The sequence below is a fragment of the Podarcis erhardii genome (assembly GCF_964252035.2).
Source record: "Podarcis erhardii genome assembly, chromosome: 3".
NCBI lineage: Eukaryota > Metazoa > Chordata > Lepidosauria > Squamata > Lacertidae > Podarcis > Podarcis erhardii.
Window position 1 is genome coordinate 99,886,002 of NC_138507.1, and position 17,316 is coordinate 99,903,317.

General features: G+C 44.7%; 1 protein-coding gene across 7 annotated transcripts in view; it reads right to left on the reverse strand.

Annotated features, from left to right (window-relative positions):
• Positions 1–17,316, reverse strand: part of TRERF1 (transcriptional regulating factor 1) — an 82,095-nt gene that overhangs the window by 28,773 nt on the left and 36,006 nt on the right. The window contains exon 2 of one of the 7 annotated variants that reach the window (XM_081854521.1): positions 14,473–14,581. The exons of the other annotated variants lie outside the window; for them this stretch is intronic. The gene's annotated coding sequence lies outside the window, so the exon portion shown is untranslated. The remainder of the gene's footprint in view (positions 1–14,472; positions 14,582–17,316) is intronic. 7 annotated transcript variants of the gene reach the window in all.

The following is a 17,316-nucleotide window of genomic DNA, read 5'->3' on the forward strand; positions in this document are numbered from 1 at the left end:
ACCCCTGGGATTTCAAATACAATGAATTAGTGGGGTGAGTAGCTGGAATGCAGATGAAGAATTCCACTCCCCAAAAGGAAATGTCAGGTAATGATCATTGCTCCATCCACTAGCCTTCCCCACCAAAGGATCCCCTTACCTCCCTATGGAATTCCCCAAGCAGCAAGCTGTCTGGCTAACATCGACCATAACATCCTTCTGGACAGTCTTGAGGGGCTGGGAGCTGGGGGCACTGTCATACAGTGGTTCCGCTCCTTCCTCCTGGGCCGTGTTCAGAAAGTGGTGGTGGGGGATGAGTGTTCAGACCCCTGGGCTCTCACTTGTGGGGTGCCTCAGGGTTCTGTCCTCTCCCCCATGCTTTTCAACATTTACATGCAGCCGCTGGGAGAGATCATCAGGGGGTTTGGGCTGGGTGTTCATCAGTATGCGGATGATACCCAGCTCTACCTCTCTTTTAAATCAGAACCAGTGGGGGCGGTGAAGGTCCTGTGTGAGTGTCTGGAGGCGGTTGGAGGATGGATGGCGGCTAACAGATTGAGGTTGAATCCTGACAAGTACTGTTTTGGGGGGACAGGAGGCGGGCAGGTGTGGAGGATTCCCTGGTCCTGAATGGGGTAACTGTGCCCCTGAAGGACCAGGTGCGCAGCCTGGGAGTCACTTTGGACTCACAGCTGTCCATGGAAGCACAGGTCAAATCTGTGTCCAGGGCAGCTGTTTACCAGCTCCATCTGGTACGTAGGCTGAGACCCTATCTGCCTGCGGACTGTCTCGCCAGAGTGGTGCATGCTCTGGTTATCTCCCGCTTGGACTACTGCAATGCACTCTACGTGGGGCTACCTTTGAAGGTGACTCGGAAACTACAACTAATCCAGAATGCGGCAGCTAGACTGGTGACTGGGAGCGGCCGCCGAGACCATATAACACCAGTCTTGAAAGACCTACATTGGCTCCCAGTATGTTTCCGAGCACAATTCAAAGTGTTGGTGCTGACCTTTAAAGCCCTAAACGGCCTCGGTCCAGTATACCTGAAGGAGTGTCTCCACCCCCATCATTCTGCCCGGACGCTGAGGTCCAGCGCCGAGGGCCTTCTGGTGGTTCCCTCATTGCGAGAAGCAAAGCTACAGGGAACCAGGCAGAGGGCCTTCTCGGTAGTGGCGCCCGCCCTGTGGAACGCCCTTCCAGCAGATGTCAAAGTGATAAACAACTACCTGACATTCAGAAGACATCTTAAGGCAGCCCTGTTCAGGGAAGTTTTTAACGTGTGATATTTTACTGTATTTTTGGTTTTTATGTAAGCCGCTCAGAGTGGCTGGGGAGGCCCAGCCAGATGGGCGGGGTATAAATAATAAATTATTATATTATTATTATAACAGAATGGAGAGCGCTTCTCCACCTCTTTTCCACAGGGTGTGTCTCAACCCAGAGTTAAGAAAAGCAAACTGCACCCCGCCATCACACTCTTTCCTGTTCCCTCCAGTCTGCCCCAGATTCTGGCTTCCTTCTTCCACCCGTCCCCCCACTTCTATATGAAGGTAAGAGTAGAGAAGTCTAACACTGCAAAGGCAGTAAGAATGCAAAGGCAGAGTGAGTTAGTGGGGGTGATGTAACATAAAACCTAGAAGTGGCTACAAACATCAGAAGCTGTCTCATACGGAGTCCACCTAGTTGGTTATCATCTACACTAATTTGCAGTGGCTCTCCTGGGTTTCAGACTGGGGTCTCTCCCAGTCCTACCTGGATGACAATGATTCACATTCTGCACATTACAGAAGAAACACATCGAAGGTCTACTGGTTAGCTACAGTGTGCAATCTCCAAAAAACCCTTCTGAAGGTTTATTCTTCAAGGAACATTTGGTCTACTAACTGGCAGACCTTCTTCTGTTGCCCCTGGAAGGTATCCAGAACAGACACCAGGTCTATCAGTTGGTCACATGGATAGACTTGATGTCCAAGAAGACCTTACTAAAGTCTGAGTCCAGCTTAGAAACCACACCTCTCCATGTGCCCAAAGTTGGCTTTTGGGAAAACCTCTTGCTGCTGTGTGGAGCAGACAACAGGTCTCTCAAATTATACTGGGCTTACCCTTCTCTCCTTTGAGAAGCTCTCCGTTGCCATTGAAGGCCAGAGCTGACACCAACCTATTCACTAGCAAAAGTGGGTAAAGAATGGCCTACAAGCAGCTCTCTGGAAATTTTCCAGATGGGAGACCCACTGAGCCTTATTCTGCAAGCATCAAAGAGTGATGTGCTGAGCCTTGTTCCCTTGTGCCCCAACACCACCACATTTTAACAGGTGCATGCGTGCTAGGCCTCAGCCTGGGATGATCTATCACTACCCAGGCCACAGCCCTCTTCTGAAGATGCACCCCTCATACACTGAGGTGGAGAGCAGGAATGAGGCCTTTGGTCCTACTCTCTCTTGCCACACCCACCAAGGGGGTTCAACTCCTGCAGTTCTCTACTTGTGAAGATTCCTTGCTGCGGATGTTCAGCTCTCACTTTGCAGAGGATGATGGGGACTGGTGATGAGACTAACAGAGTGGGAGGGGTCAATGGGCTTCTTCTGCTAATGCATGTCTAATCCTGTGTGTGCAGAAGAATGCAGAGGGCTTGAATGATTCACCAGCACAAACACATTTATTTATTTATCCTGCTTATATCCCACCTTCCCTCCAGGAAAGTAGCACACATGGTTCTCCCTCTCCCCATTTTACCCTCAAAATAACCCAGAGAGGTAGGTTAGGCTAAAAGGGTGTGACTGGCCCATGGCCACCCAGTGAGCTTTATGGTTAAGGTAGTATTTGAACCCAGTTCCCAGCCCATAACAAAACCACACCACCACACTGGCTTGCTTAGCAAATCTCAATGTCAAATTTCAGTCCTGAAGCTGGTGTTTTTTTTTGGGGGGGGGGTGGAGATTAAATTTAATGTCAGAAGTATTTCCTCTCTTTTAAAGGACCATAGACTACTTCTGACCTCTTCCTTGAAATCAGGCAGAGAGGAAGATGGAAAAGCACAGAGGCTCAGATATTTTCTTGTCTAAGGAATGCTCACTGCAAGAATCTTGAAAACATTTGATTTAGAACAGTTACAGCACTGCAAATGTGATTAAGCTGAGGGTCTGAGAAAGGAGGGGAGGGGAAAAATGCAGTTCTTAATATCTTCTTTATTAAAATTTGTGGGGGGAAATATTGCTCAGCTTCTTTAAAGAACCATTGTGGAAACCACAATAAAAGCCCCTCCTCCTACATAAAGGGATAACAGTGTCTATATATATATATATATATATATATATATATATATATACACACACACCCAATGAAATGGGAGGACTATATTAACTTCTCATTAATTGCATTTATTCAATTTAATGCATTTATTCAATTTAATTCCCAAAGCAGCCAAGCAATTCTCTTCCATAAATGTCAGCTATTATCTTTTGGCTAAATTGCTTTATTAATTTTTTTTCAAGATACTTCAAATATTTCTCACTGCTGGGAGTCATGCATTAGACGGGAGAGAAAACTCGGTGCCTGCTTCAAAATGCAAAATGGATTTCGAAAAACGAGGCAAGGTTCAAATTTTAATAGATGTGCAAGATATCAAACATATCGAAAAGGGTATCACAGAGCTGGGAAAGGTGCGGCAATGGGTGACCAAAAGTTATTAAGGAGTTGTAATACCTTCCCTACTAATACTAATAGAGAATACTAATGGGAAGGTTAATACTACTAGTAGTAGCAGTAATATTTGAATTTATATAGCCACCCACCAAACAAATATTCCCTGGCAGCCTATGAACACTACAATGCTCTGTGTGTGTGATAAAGAGGGAAAGAGTGCTTGTCAGACAAAAGTTTCCCTTGTCTTTCCCCTGCATGCTATTTAGGGGTTCCCCCAACCCCCTGCCCAAGCCAATTTTGGGGGCTTGCAGGGGGAAGAGAAGTGGGGGAAGCCCTGCTAGGCAAGCAGAAGTCCTTAATACAAGCTTCTGCTAATAAGACTCATTAGCTGAATCCTGCTCAACAAAAGACAGCCAAGGGTTGGTTTGTTTGTTTTTGTTTTTTTTTGGTTGGTTTGTTTTTTTAATGTTGTTTCTGTTGTAATAAAAAACAAGGTAGATTTCAAAGAAAGGAAAAGAAAAGAAGAACAAATTAAAAGGCCTGAGTGATCGAAAAGGTCTTCATCTGGTGCTGAAAAGACACTGGAGAAAGGACCAGATAACCTTCCCCCTGGGAGATCATTCCATAGCCATGGTACCACTACTGAAACCATCCTCTCCTTGGCTGGCCTCAGGAGCAGGGATTTTGCAGAGGAGCCTAAGACCTACACAGAAGGAGGCAATGTTCCAAGTAACCTGGTCCCAACCTACTTAGAGCTTTATGGGTTAAATCCAGGAAAACCACGGCTTCAAGTCTCGTTATGGCGGAACAAACCACCCAGTTCAGGCATAATGGAAAGCCAGTGTTTCTTGGTTTGCTTATCCCGCACGTGCCATGGAAGGAGCAAATTGGGCAGCGTGCACAAGCATGCTGCTCATTCTCGACAAACCACAATAAGCCAGAAAGTGTGGCTCATCGTTACGTGTGAGCAGAAGAGGTATGCCACTAAATACCAGTTTTTGAAGGAAACAGCGGGACAGGCCACTGCCTTTGTGCTTGTGGGCTTCCTGAACACATCTGGTTAGCCCACATGGGAAGCAGGAGGCTAGCCAAGATGGGCCTTCAGCAAGGCTATTCCTATGGTTGAAAAAGGAAGTTCGGCATGTTTGATAAAGTGCTTAAAGGGTGGGTAGGGAGACCCTGGCTGATTTTTATTTTTTATTTTTATGTACTCTGTTAGCTGATTTTTATTTAATGAATACAGATGAGTTCAGATTGTCTTTTGGCTTATGTGCCACCTTCCCCTCCATAATATCTAGGCCAATCTCATTACATAGTGTGTTTCTCCACTACTACCATCAACATTAGTGATATGGAGCAAAATCCCCACCATTGTGTGTTCTGGATGTTGAGGAATGGCAAAACCAAGCAGGATGCTAAATACAGTGGTGCCTCGCAAGACGAAATTAATTCGTTCGCAAGTTTTTTCGTCTTGCGAGTTTTTCGTCTTGCAAAGCACGGTTTCCCATAGGAATGCATTGAAAATCAATTAATGCGTTCCTAGGGAGACCGCCTTCAGACCAGGTCCGGGGACAGTCTGTCCCCGGACCTTTTCTGAAGGCTGGTGGGGGGGGAGGACTTTTCTCCCCACTGCCAGGCTTCAGAACAGCCTTCTGAAGGCTGGCGGTGGGAAGAAAAGCCCTTCTCCCGCCGCCAGCCTTCCGAAGAGTTCCTGCAGGGCTGCCTAGGCTGCGAATAGCAGCCTGCTGCCCGGTGCGAGGGACGCTCTGAAGCAGAGCGCCCCTCGCGCGGGGCAGACATCTGCAGCTTGGGGAGCCCTGCAGGACTTCCCCGCAGGGCTCTCCAATCTGCGGATAGCAGCCTGCTGCCCCGCACGAGGGGCGCTCTTAAGCTGAGCGCCCCTCGCGCGCGGCAGACATTCACAGCTTGGGGAGCCCTGCGGGGAACTCTTCTGAAGGCTGGAGGCGGGAGAAGGGCTTTTATTCCCACCGCCAGCCTTCAGAACAGCCTTCTGAATGTTGGCGGTGGGGAGGAAAAACCCTCCTCCCACCGCAAGCCCCGGGAAGAGAGGAGAAGCTGTGCGCGTTCTCCTCTGTTCCCGGACCTCCCACCGCAAGCCTTCAGGACAGGTCCGGGAACAGTGGGGAAGGCACGCAGCTTCTCCTCTGTTCCCGGGGCTTGCGGTGGGAGGAGGGTTCCCCGCTGTCCCCGGAGATTTCCCTATGGGCTTTCGTCTTGCGAAGCAAGCCCATAGGGAAATTCGTCTTGCGAAGCCGCTAAAAAATCGGAAAACCCTTTCGTCTTGCGGGTTTTTCGTTTAGCGAGGCATTCGTCTTGCGGGGCACCACTGTACTGTCTTTGAATTCAACATGGGTGTTTTTTAAATGTAAAACAGCAGGTGCCGCGAGGAACTGATAGTTATTGGAACTGCAGCAGATGAGAATGGTGTTGTTGTTTTTAACAAAATAAAACATCTCCCCCTGCCCCACGCCCCTAGTCCTGACAAAAACTGCTTATCAGAAGTTGCCATTTGCCACTGACAATGGTGATGGGTTTCCTCCCAATGCAAATAGCTGCTTCAGATGAGAGATTTTCGTTGGGACCATAGCCGGGGTCAAAAGGCTTAAACTCCACCATCATTGTCAGGTGAGATCCCAATAATCACCAGCCCCATCCCTTACAAGTGGCTGGTTGTGAGCTTCCGGGGGAACTGACTGACCATAGCTGGAAAGTAAGGTCATTGTTGTTTCTTTGTCCATGTAGCCCCGGGTGCATCTTGCAATCTGTCTTACAGCTGGTGAAGCTAATCTAATTCTGTCCTCATAACTCTTTCTGCATCCTGTAGATTGTTGTATAAACTGTCGGCTTTGAGCTAACATCATCACACCTAGTTTCTTCTCCCCTGATGGAAGAGTTCTGGTCAAATCAAAAGCTTGATTGTGATTTTGAGACATTTTGGCTGGTCCTAATAAAGCCATGTGGTTTTTGGATTCTACGTCCACTTCCTGTGGACCAACAATGCCACCTACAATTTTTGTAGGCTAAGGCTGCAATCATTATCACACTTATGTGATATAAGCCTCACTGGGAATAAGCCTCACTGTATACTGCAGAACTTACTTCTAAGTGAACTGGTACTTATCCTTTTGCTCTGATCCATCAAGTCCGTTTTGATGTTCTTATATTCCATTGTTATTTCTAGCCATAAGGTGAGAGAACATACCATCTTGTCAAACGAACATTTGCTTAATAGACTCCTTAAACGTGCCATGCTGCATAGTCCAATTATAAATCTGATAAACAACACATAAATCTGTGAAGCAACTCCTGTTTTCAGAAATCTCAATTACTCTGAGGCAATTTGTTCTTTGCAGCATTTTATGTTGTATTCATATGCCCCAAAATGATTCATCTAAGGCACACACAAAAAGCAATTAAATTAAGGTTGTGAGCCTAAGTACATATCGTAAGGAAATAAGGACACCAAATAGGACTTATTGGAAAGAATGACATCAATTGGCCTTATACCCAAGTAGATGCCTTAAAGAATGTTATATAAAATAAATAAAGAAGTAATAAACAATGATAGTTTCAAACATTAAAAGGGTAATGCAACCACTATCCAGACTTACCAGTTCCAAAGAATCTTAATAATATATGTTCCTTTACTGTGATGGAAATACATGAACACCGAGGCAAAGCACAGTTATATTTCATTGTACTAGGCCAGGTTCACACATCACTTTAAAGTACGGTAAACCATGGGTAGGCAAACTAAGGCCCAGGGGCTGGATCCAGCCCAATCGCCTTTTAAATCCAGCCCACAGATGGGCCAGGAATCAGTGTGGTTTTACATGAGTAGAATGTGTCCTTTTATTTAAAATGCATCTCTGGGTTATTTGTGGGGCCTGCCTGGTGTTTTTACATGAGTATAATGTGTGTTTTTATTCAAAATGCATCTCTGGGTTATTTGTGGGGCATAGGAATTCGTTCTTCCCCCCCCCCCCAAAAAAAAATATAGTCCGGCTCCCCACAAGGTCTGAGGGACAGTGGACTGGTCCCCTGCTGAAACAGCTTGCTGACCCCTGCTTTAAACCATACTTAAACTAATGTCTGAAGGCGAATGCACAATGTGCCGGTTCACAAAGCTGAAATCACATGCACTGCCCCTCCCTTGTTCCCACTGCCCTGCTACATCCCCATTATCCCCAGCTGTAACCAAAAAAATGGGCTACAGTCTCCAAAAGCTTATGCTATAATAAATTTGTTAGTCTTTAAAGTGCCACAAGGGCTCGGTATTGTTTCTGCTGCAAGACACTAAACCAGCCATCCCTCTGGAAAGTTTTGTAACTAGATTCCAATATCCAAAAAGCACACACACACACACACACACACACACACACACTCTTCCATCAGATATCACAGATGCAATATGTAAGCATCTGGAACAGTCCTGTTTAAAATGCATGCCTCTGGAAAAGAACTGGATCTCTGTTTATGCCTACTTTATAAAGGAAATGCCCAAATAAAACCAGGTTTCCTATAGGAAAAGGGGCTTTATCAGCCTTCTCAAATTGCAGCATAGTGGTTAAACTAAGTGTCACACTTCCTATAGGGAAGACCCAGGTTTAAATCTCAATTATGAAGCTCCCTGGGTGACTTTGGGACAAAATCTCAGCATACTCTACCTTGCAGGTTTGCTGTCAGAAGGGGAAAACAATGCACACTAACTACCTTGAGTTCCATGGAAGGAAGGAAGTACTTATAAATTGTAACAAATAATGAAAACAAATAAATTAATAAAAGTAATAAAACTGCTGCCACTTAATTTCTCTCATTCAGTCCAATGGGCCCTTTGTCATCCAGAGCAGAATGTAAATATTGCTTAAGTTAGTATACTGCCATCACTAAGAATTTATATAGAGCTTTTTCTATACAGTGGTACCTCTGGATATGAACGGGATCCGTTCTGGAGCCCCATTCGTATCTAGAAGCAAACGTAACTAGCGACGACACGTCTGCACACGCACTAGCCGCTTTTCGCTGCTTCTGCGCATGACGTCATGCACAAGCGGCAAAACCCAGAAGTAATGCGTTCCGTTACTTCCGGGTTGCCGCAGAGCACAACTCGAACACGCTCAACCCGAAGCACATTCAACCCAAGGGATGACTGTATAGTTAAAGATCTGGGAGTATTAAAAGAAATAACTTATTCTGGCCACAAGTGATTCAAGTACATACCATATTTGGTTCAGACTAGGTCCCCTGAAAACCCAACTGTACGCTTTCATACACAGAGTTCATTGCTATGTTTTGTTCTGTTTTGAAAGGCATTCTATTGGAGGAGTTAGTGGGCAGACAAAGGGCATTTCTGCCTATGTCCCAGTTTTCAGAGTTTGAAATTGCATCTGTCATAAAAAAAATAGCTTCATTATCAGATCTGCAGGCATCCTGGCACAGAAGCGGAGAAGGCCATTTAAGAATAACAATCCTGATGCACAATTCTTAAGGTCTAAAGCCAAGCAATTTCTGTAACGTTTTCCTGGAAAGAAGGCACGCTAAGAGTGCATGCACATTTCCCCCACTATCAGTTTAATGCTGCCATTAGAAAATGTCTATACTGCTGATATCTGGAAGGCTGCCTTCTTCATTACAAACCTGCCTAGGTTTTAAGATTTTCACAAGATGCCCTTCTTTATTATCCTGCCAACATGTGAGGCACGTTGTGGACAGACTAGCCTTCCTAGCAGATGAAAACCGCAGGAGGGGGACAGTGCTTTTCTGCTCAAACCCTGCTGGCTGGCTGACCACTGGCAACTTGTTCAGCCACTGTGAGTAGAGGATGCTGGACTAGATGGGCCACCGGTCTGATTCAGCACGCTCTTGTTATGCTCATACATTCCCTAGACTCTAAAACAGGGATGAGGAACCTCTCCATTCTGAAGTGAGTTCCCTTGGGAGTCTTGTTCCTCGGGGCACAGCGAAGAAGCCATGCTGAAGAAAGGGAGCCCATTTCTTGGCACACAGATCCTGCACTGCCAGCTCCTCTTTCTCAGTGAGAAAGCCAAGAGAGCCAGCAGTGCAGGAAGGGAGCAACTGCTTCCTGCTCAGCTTCCACTGCCCTGGGTCTCTTAGTATTTTCAATGTCCACTGCCCTGGGTCTCTTAGTATTTTCAATGTCATGTAAATGTAAATGAACATTGATGCTGGGATGATCACGAAGGGAGCGCAACACGGCCAGTGTGTCAGAAGGGCTGTGGCCTGCTGATTCTGCCTACAGGCAGAAGGTTTCTAATTCATGCTCTAGAACCTGCTCACTAGGGAAGTCCATCTAGACCAGCCTTTCTCAACCTGTGGGTCCCCAAATGTTCTTGAACTACAACTCCCATCACCCCTAGCCAGCAAGGCCAGAGCTCAGGGATGATGGGAGTTGTAGTCCAACAACATCTGGGAACCCACAGGTTGAGAACCGCTGATTGAGACTGTCTAATGTTGTCAGGCTTCCTGTATGGAAAGGCTTTTTGTCTATTAAGCGATTTGTTTCCTCTGTTGCTCATTTTCAGTTGACTGCTTTTTTCTTTTTTTTTAATGCTTTGTCTATTTTCATCTGTTCTTGTTTTCCAAATCTGATTTTATTCTGCAACTATTTAGCTTTGTCGTTTGCCATCTTGGATGTTTAGTATGAAAAGGCAAGGCTCAAAGCTAACACAACAAACAAACAAACATTTATTGGGTTGATATAACCAGTTGTTCATGTAAAGAAGGTTGTTCTGTTCGCACCACGGGACAAATGAGGGTAGTATAACAAATTTGCCATCACTTTCCAGCCCATGCTCAGCTTGCACCAACCTGACACTCTCACCAGTCAGTCTTGCCTTGATAGCCAAATTGCTATTTCACCCTTCCAGCCACAGAGAAGCAACAAGTGGCTTATATCCACTCAACAAGTCTGTGAGGTAGGTGGCTCGAGCGTGATGTCAAAGGTCACCAGGAAAGTTCATCCCAAGTAGGAATTTGATATTTGATCTCACTATGCAACCTACCAAGCTGCTACTGTTTAAGCTGCCTGTTGGGGTCGCAAAAAAAAAAAAAAAAAAAAGGATGATTGTTGAGCATCGCTAAATCATAATATAGATATCAGGAACCTGTTGCCCTTCAGAAGTTGCTGGACTCCCAACTCCCAGCAGCCCCAGTCAGCATGGCCAGCAGTCAGGAATGGTGGGAGCTGCTACTCAACCAGAAAAAATATTACCGTGGTACCTCAGGTTAGATGCTTCAGGTTACAGACTCCGCTAACCCAGAAATAGTACCTCAGGTTAAGAACTTTGCTTCAGGATGAGAACAGAAATCGCACGGCGGCAGCAGGAGGCCCCATTAGCTAAAGTGGTACCTCAGGTTAAGAACAGTTTCAGGTTAAGAACGGACCCCCAGAACGAATTAAGTTCTTAACCTGAGGTACCACTGTATTCACAGAGTTCTTAATGGGCTTTTCTGGCAATAGTCAAATTAGGTAGGCTGCTGTTATCCCCGTTTTACAAATGAGGAACTGAGGCTGATAAAATTATGACCCCTTGAAGAGCGAGTGCCAGGGCCATGTCCACATACAACATTATATCCCACCTGCATCACCTTGTCCAGGTGCTGAATTGCTGGCAGGCATAGGTTGTATGGAGGTGTGTCTCCCCACGGGGGGGGGGGGGTTTCATATTTGACCACTGCAATTTATGCAACCATGGAAGGCCTTCTAAAGATGCTCCAATGAGACAAATCCCAAGAGGCATGATGAGAGGCTGCTACATGCAACTCCGCAAGATCCCAGCCAGATTTGAAGCCCAATTTTGGGACAGCGGGGTGGGGAGAAGCATCTGAACCACTATAACGGCTTTTCTTCATGGAACAACACACACACAGAAGCCACTCCAAATTGCTCCTTCCAATGGATGCCTTCACACATCAGACGGTTCACGTGCAGCTGTTCATCACACTAATTGGGCTATTTTCTCCATGTCGTGAGATTGGAGGCGCAGGAATGTGGTGTGGAGAAAATAATCAGATCCACATGGCGCTTCAACTGCAATTAGTTATGAACAGGCTTAAAGTCTTAATTAATGAATTAATCAGATTGAAAATGTGTATTTTTAGTTGAGGCTGTACCCTGCCAAATGCTCCATGATTAGAGTACAAGCATAAACAATCTGTGTGCATCCTGTGAACTTGGCAACATCTTTTTAAATGCTGTTCCAAGTGATAAATTCTTTGTCTCAATTGTTTAGCAAAAGAACTGATGTTGCCATCATTACATATCCTCAAAATGGCCCCTGCCATAATTTGTCTGTGTTGTTTTAGCTAGGAGGCTGTTGCTGTCATTAAATATGCTCAAAATGGCCCACATCAGAAAGGGATCATAGTATCTCTTCTACATTTTTATTATTATTCAAACATGGAGGTCAGGCCCTTAGGTTATGATCCAGCAGAGTGGATCATAAGCAACAATGATTTCACTGGGATATACTGGATTCTGGCACATGGATTAATTCAGGCTTGTGAAGTGTCTATCTACCTGGTCACTAGTAAGGGAAGCTTTACAAAAACTGCTTCCAGGCCACAATTGACTAACGAGTAATTTCTCTGCACAGTTGAGTTAAAAAACGGAGCTTCTTGCTCGCTTACTCAAAGATGTTCATCAAAAAAACAAGAATTCCCTTGCAAGGATTCTTCAACAGATCTTATTATGATTTTTATGAAAATTGTTCAGTTTGGTTGTGTAATTTTTGATGTTTTATTTATTCTTTATGACTACAGTGGTACCTCGGGTTAAGTACTTAATTCGTTCCGGAGATTCGTACTTAACCTGAAACTGTTCTTAACCTGAAGCACCACTTTAGCTAATGGGGCCTCCTGCTGCTTCCGCGCCACCAGAGCACAATTTCTGTTCTCAACCTGAAGCAAAGTTCTTAACCTGAAGCACTATTTCTGGGTTAGCGGAGTCTGTAACCTGAAGCGTATGTAACCCGAGGTACCACTGTATTTTTGTTATGCTGTAATTATGTATTTTTTTCATGTTGCGAACCTCCTTGAGCATGGTGTTAACTGTGGGAAAGTGGCACACAAGTAAAACAATGTGTATGCATTGCATGTGTGTATGTATGTGGAAGCCCACTTGAGTAACATTGGCCTTGGCTTCAATTACTGCACCCTAAGGTAGTTCACAACTGTTCTGACGCAACAACATGAAACATAAGCTCATGACTAAAAATGAGCAATGCAATTCTATATGCATCTACTCAGAACCATGTCCACTAGTTTCAGTGGAACTTAGACCCAGCAAAACAAGTATAGGGGTTGTACCTCCAAACACCAAAACATACACCAGCGTGTTTCTTCTCCTGCAAGCCTTGTGCACCGATTTCTAGCCTTTGACGATGCCACCTAGGTTGTAGTACATGTGTGCCTCTGCATCAAGGCATTCTGAGCTCACAATGCAAGCTGTTGCTGTCTGCTTAGGACTAGTGAAACAGTTTCCCAGCAAGCCATCAAACATAGCTGGTGGCCTCTGTGTGGTTAGCAGGTCACAAATTTCACAGGCACAGTCTACTTCAATCCTACAACAAGTTTTGCCACATATCCGATAAGGACCCACTTTGTGCAGTGATCTGACATGGCTCCTCAGGGTAGCAACAAATACTCTTAAATTAAATAAATAAAATTACCAAGGCACAAATGCCCATTATTACAAGAGGAAACTGGTTCTCTGGTGCCATGGCAACCATAACAACATTGTGGATGCACGCGTGCACACACACAGTCCTTGTGTATGGATTATAATCTCACTATGAGTTGTTAATGCATTACGGACTTTATCAAGCCCTGAAAAAGAACATCTTCAGTAGCATGAACAAAACCACTGCAACCGATGTGAGGAGCTGCCACACGCAAAACGTCACATCCCGTGGAGGTATATTCATATGAATGTATGAGAAGCAGCTACCATGATACATAAAGTAGCTGAAGATTACCCATTGCTGCTAGTTAAGTACCAAAGGGATGAGGAAGGTACTGCCCTGCAGATGTTGGGAGTACAATTCACATCATCCCTGACCCCTGGTCATGGTGGCTTGAAGCTGATGGGAGTTACAGTCCGTAACATCTGGAGAACCACAGGTTCCCCATCCCTAACTTAAGATCTTTACTGGAGACCCGACTCCGAACAAATGCTCCCAACTTCATAGGCATTTGGGTTAGAGAGTCTTCTGGGACAGTGCCACACAGGGCCCAGCCCAAGATGCTTTGATGCTGGAGGCAGCAAATCCACACAAACACCCAAGTCATGGGTCAAATGAAAGAAAAACCAAATTTGCTAAACCCTTATGGGTCACTGAAAGTCTCTGCGTCTGACAGATTCTACAGTGGTACCTTGGTTCTCAAACTTAATCCATTCCGGAAATCCGTTCCAAAACCGAAGTGTTCCAAAACTAAGGCGTGCTTTCCCATAAAAAGTAAAACGCAGAATGGATCGATCCATTCCAGACTTTTAAAAACAACCACCAAAACAGCAATTTAACATGAATTTTACTATCTATCGAGACCATTGATCCATAAAATGAAAGCAATAAACAATGCACTGCAGTCACACAATCAATCAATTAATCAGTAGCTGAACTGGGTTCCACACAGTCACAAAAACAAAACAAAAATAGCCGCAAAAACGAAAACACAAAATAATTAGTAAAAACAGACAGACCTCAGCGTAACATTCAAAACAGAAGTGTGGCACTCAAATCAGAAGCGTAACACTCAAATCGGAGCACATTCGGCTTCCAAAAAAAGTTTGCAAACCGGAACACTTACTTCCGGGTTTTCAGTGTTTGGGTTCCAAGTTGTTTGAGTTCCAAGGCATTTGAGAACCAAGGTACCACTGTATTCCTCTATGGCTGGTTTCATCCTTTGCCATCAAGCACTCAAGAGAAAAAAAGGGGAAATAGCCACTATGATCATGAGTCCAGTATTTTAAGAGGGTAACTTAGGGAAGATGTTTCTTCAGATCACTTTAAGTTCTGTCTTTATTTCACTTTATTTGACAAAGTGCTAGGTGCACTGCCCACAAAATAGCTACTATGGTGGGGATCATGACATAACACAAAAACGACTCCCATGGGAAGCGCACCATAACATAGAATTAGAGAGACAGCCACCTTTGACACTTTTCTTCTTACCATAGAAAGTCCTGCTGGTCCTGATTGTGGAAATCACACAATCATGTTACACACACACACACACACACACACACACACACACACACACACAATGTTCCTGCTTTCTAACTTGAAGCTTTCCTCAGTACCAGGAAAAATACACAAAGTACAAAATACCTTACTCTGAAATGACAGAAAACATTTATAAAGTACCTATACATGTTGCCCCATAACTTTCTCACTAGGACGTCTAGGGATCTATAGAAAGGAAGTTCAGAGTCTGTTTTACAACCCCTGGCTTAAGTGACTGCAGAGTGATTGTGATCATGAAAAATCCACCCTCAGTTGGGGAAACGTCTTGAGTAAGCAGACTTTGGGGGGCTCTTCCAGATGAGACTTCTGACACCTTGCCTGAATTTTTTAGAGGGTCCTATTCTTAAATTTCTCCTGTCCTTATAACAAGCTGTTATTCTGTAAATGGAGGCTGCCATAGGCTGTCACGCCACAAATTAAGACAACTTTCCGAAAATTCTGGAGAGACAGATGGATGAAGCACAAATCTAGGCGGGTTGTGAACCCATTTGCCCTACCCTGGTTACAGAGTTGGCACCTTATGTTTCTGTCTCTTAGATAAAAGGCAATCTTATTCTGCCACCTTTCCACCTAGCTGGAACTTTTTTCTGCTGCCACTGCTTTCTGGTGTGAATTGGTTTGTTTTTCCTTGTTTGAATTTAATCATGGTTTGAATTATTCTTTTTGTTGGTTTTTAACAATGTTGTTATGACCAGGTGCATGAAAAGCACGATTGCTTTTAAAAGAAATAAATAATTAACACACACATATCTGAACACAAACACAACTAAAAAATGTTTTGGTACAAATCTAACTACCTTAAATGTGAACCTGAGCAACAAACCTACTGAGGCCATCTGCAAGTCTTTAATTAAAAAACGCAGTTCTGTAATCTCTGGAAAGCTGCAGCAAACATCTTGTAAATCAGAAACTGTAAATCAGAAAGTGAAATCTAGTATTTTTTTTTTTTTTGTAAGCATAAAGAACATTCAGAAGTTACACCTACAGAAAATCACCTCCAGTAAATCACTACCAGTAAATCCTGGTTCTAAAAGTTGTAATAAGCATGCATTGTAAGTAATAAAAGAGTAAAGAACATAATAACAACACAGCTACCCCACTGGAAATTGGTGCAGTTCAGAACTTTTCCTCGGTAAGAAAATATTGGATGGTCAAAGAGCAGAGTTTTATGACTTGATGTGCCACCTTAAATCTCATTAATGATTAAATGGACATAAATAATCGTTGTGGTTCCTGACAGTAAGCAATTTACAGCAGGCTACTTATAGTCCACAGAAGGTCATCTATTGTATAAAAACATTTCCACCAATCCACCTAGATCCTGATTATGGTATTTTACAGTACTATGGGGAGGGGACTTACACAACTTTGCCCACCAGCAGCCATACAATCAGGTACTTGGAAATCCCCCCGTTTTTGTCGACCCTGGAAGACAGTAAAACAGGCTCCCCCAGTCCAGACGTGGTTGTAATCCAATCCCCATTATCTCTAGCCAGCATGATCATTGATCAGGGATGATGGGAGTTGCAGTCCCACAAGATTTGAGAGATCACCATACATGGCTGGTGAACTGCATTCTGCTCAGAAGCTCACAAACTTAGCAGGCTTTATTTTATAAACCAACGTTTTTAGGGGGGAAAGCTGTTTCTGCTTGTACAGCAATCACATAATTTTCTTCCCTCCTCTTTTATCTCCAATTATCCTCCCGGGCAACTCAGTGACACACAATAGGCTGAGGCTGGAATAACTAGTAACAAGCCATGCACCGACTGCTGTCGCATTCCAGGACCTGATCCTTGCTTCATATCCTAGTTTGGAGGGAGCTCTTAAACCAGTTTCCCGATTCAGACATCTCGGGAAACTGATTTCAGAAACCCAAACAGCCATTGCTAAAGGTGGGTGCATGAGGAGAGGATGGAGTAAAAGACACAAGGAAGAAGTATGTGGGTGCCAGCTCACTGCTGGTCCAGTAAACCATGGTTTATCAGGCTGGGATTATTACATCTGGAAACAATGATTTGCTCATAGCTGACCATGAAATTTCATTGCTATGGAGAGATCTAAATAGCCCAGGGGGAGTTGGGTTTTCTTTGCAGGGAATTGGGGGTGGTGGTGGTGGTGGAAGGAAATAACTTACTGGCAGAGGAAGAGGAGTGTGGGGGAAGCACCCCAGCCCCGGCAGCATGATCCTGGTGGGGTGCCATCACAGCTGCCTCCCTGCCTGTGCTAGGCGCCATGCCTTCACAGGCGGCATGCCACGCCCCCAGGACACGCGCCACTGAAACAACTGCCCTGAGACCTGCCTATTAGGCTAGTAGGATCATAGAATGCAACAACTGATTGGCCTGCAGGAAAAGACCAATCAGGCTCCAGGAGGGAAGCAGAATCAGCCAATCAGACGGGATTC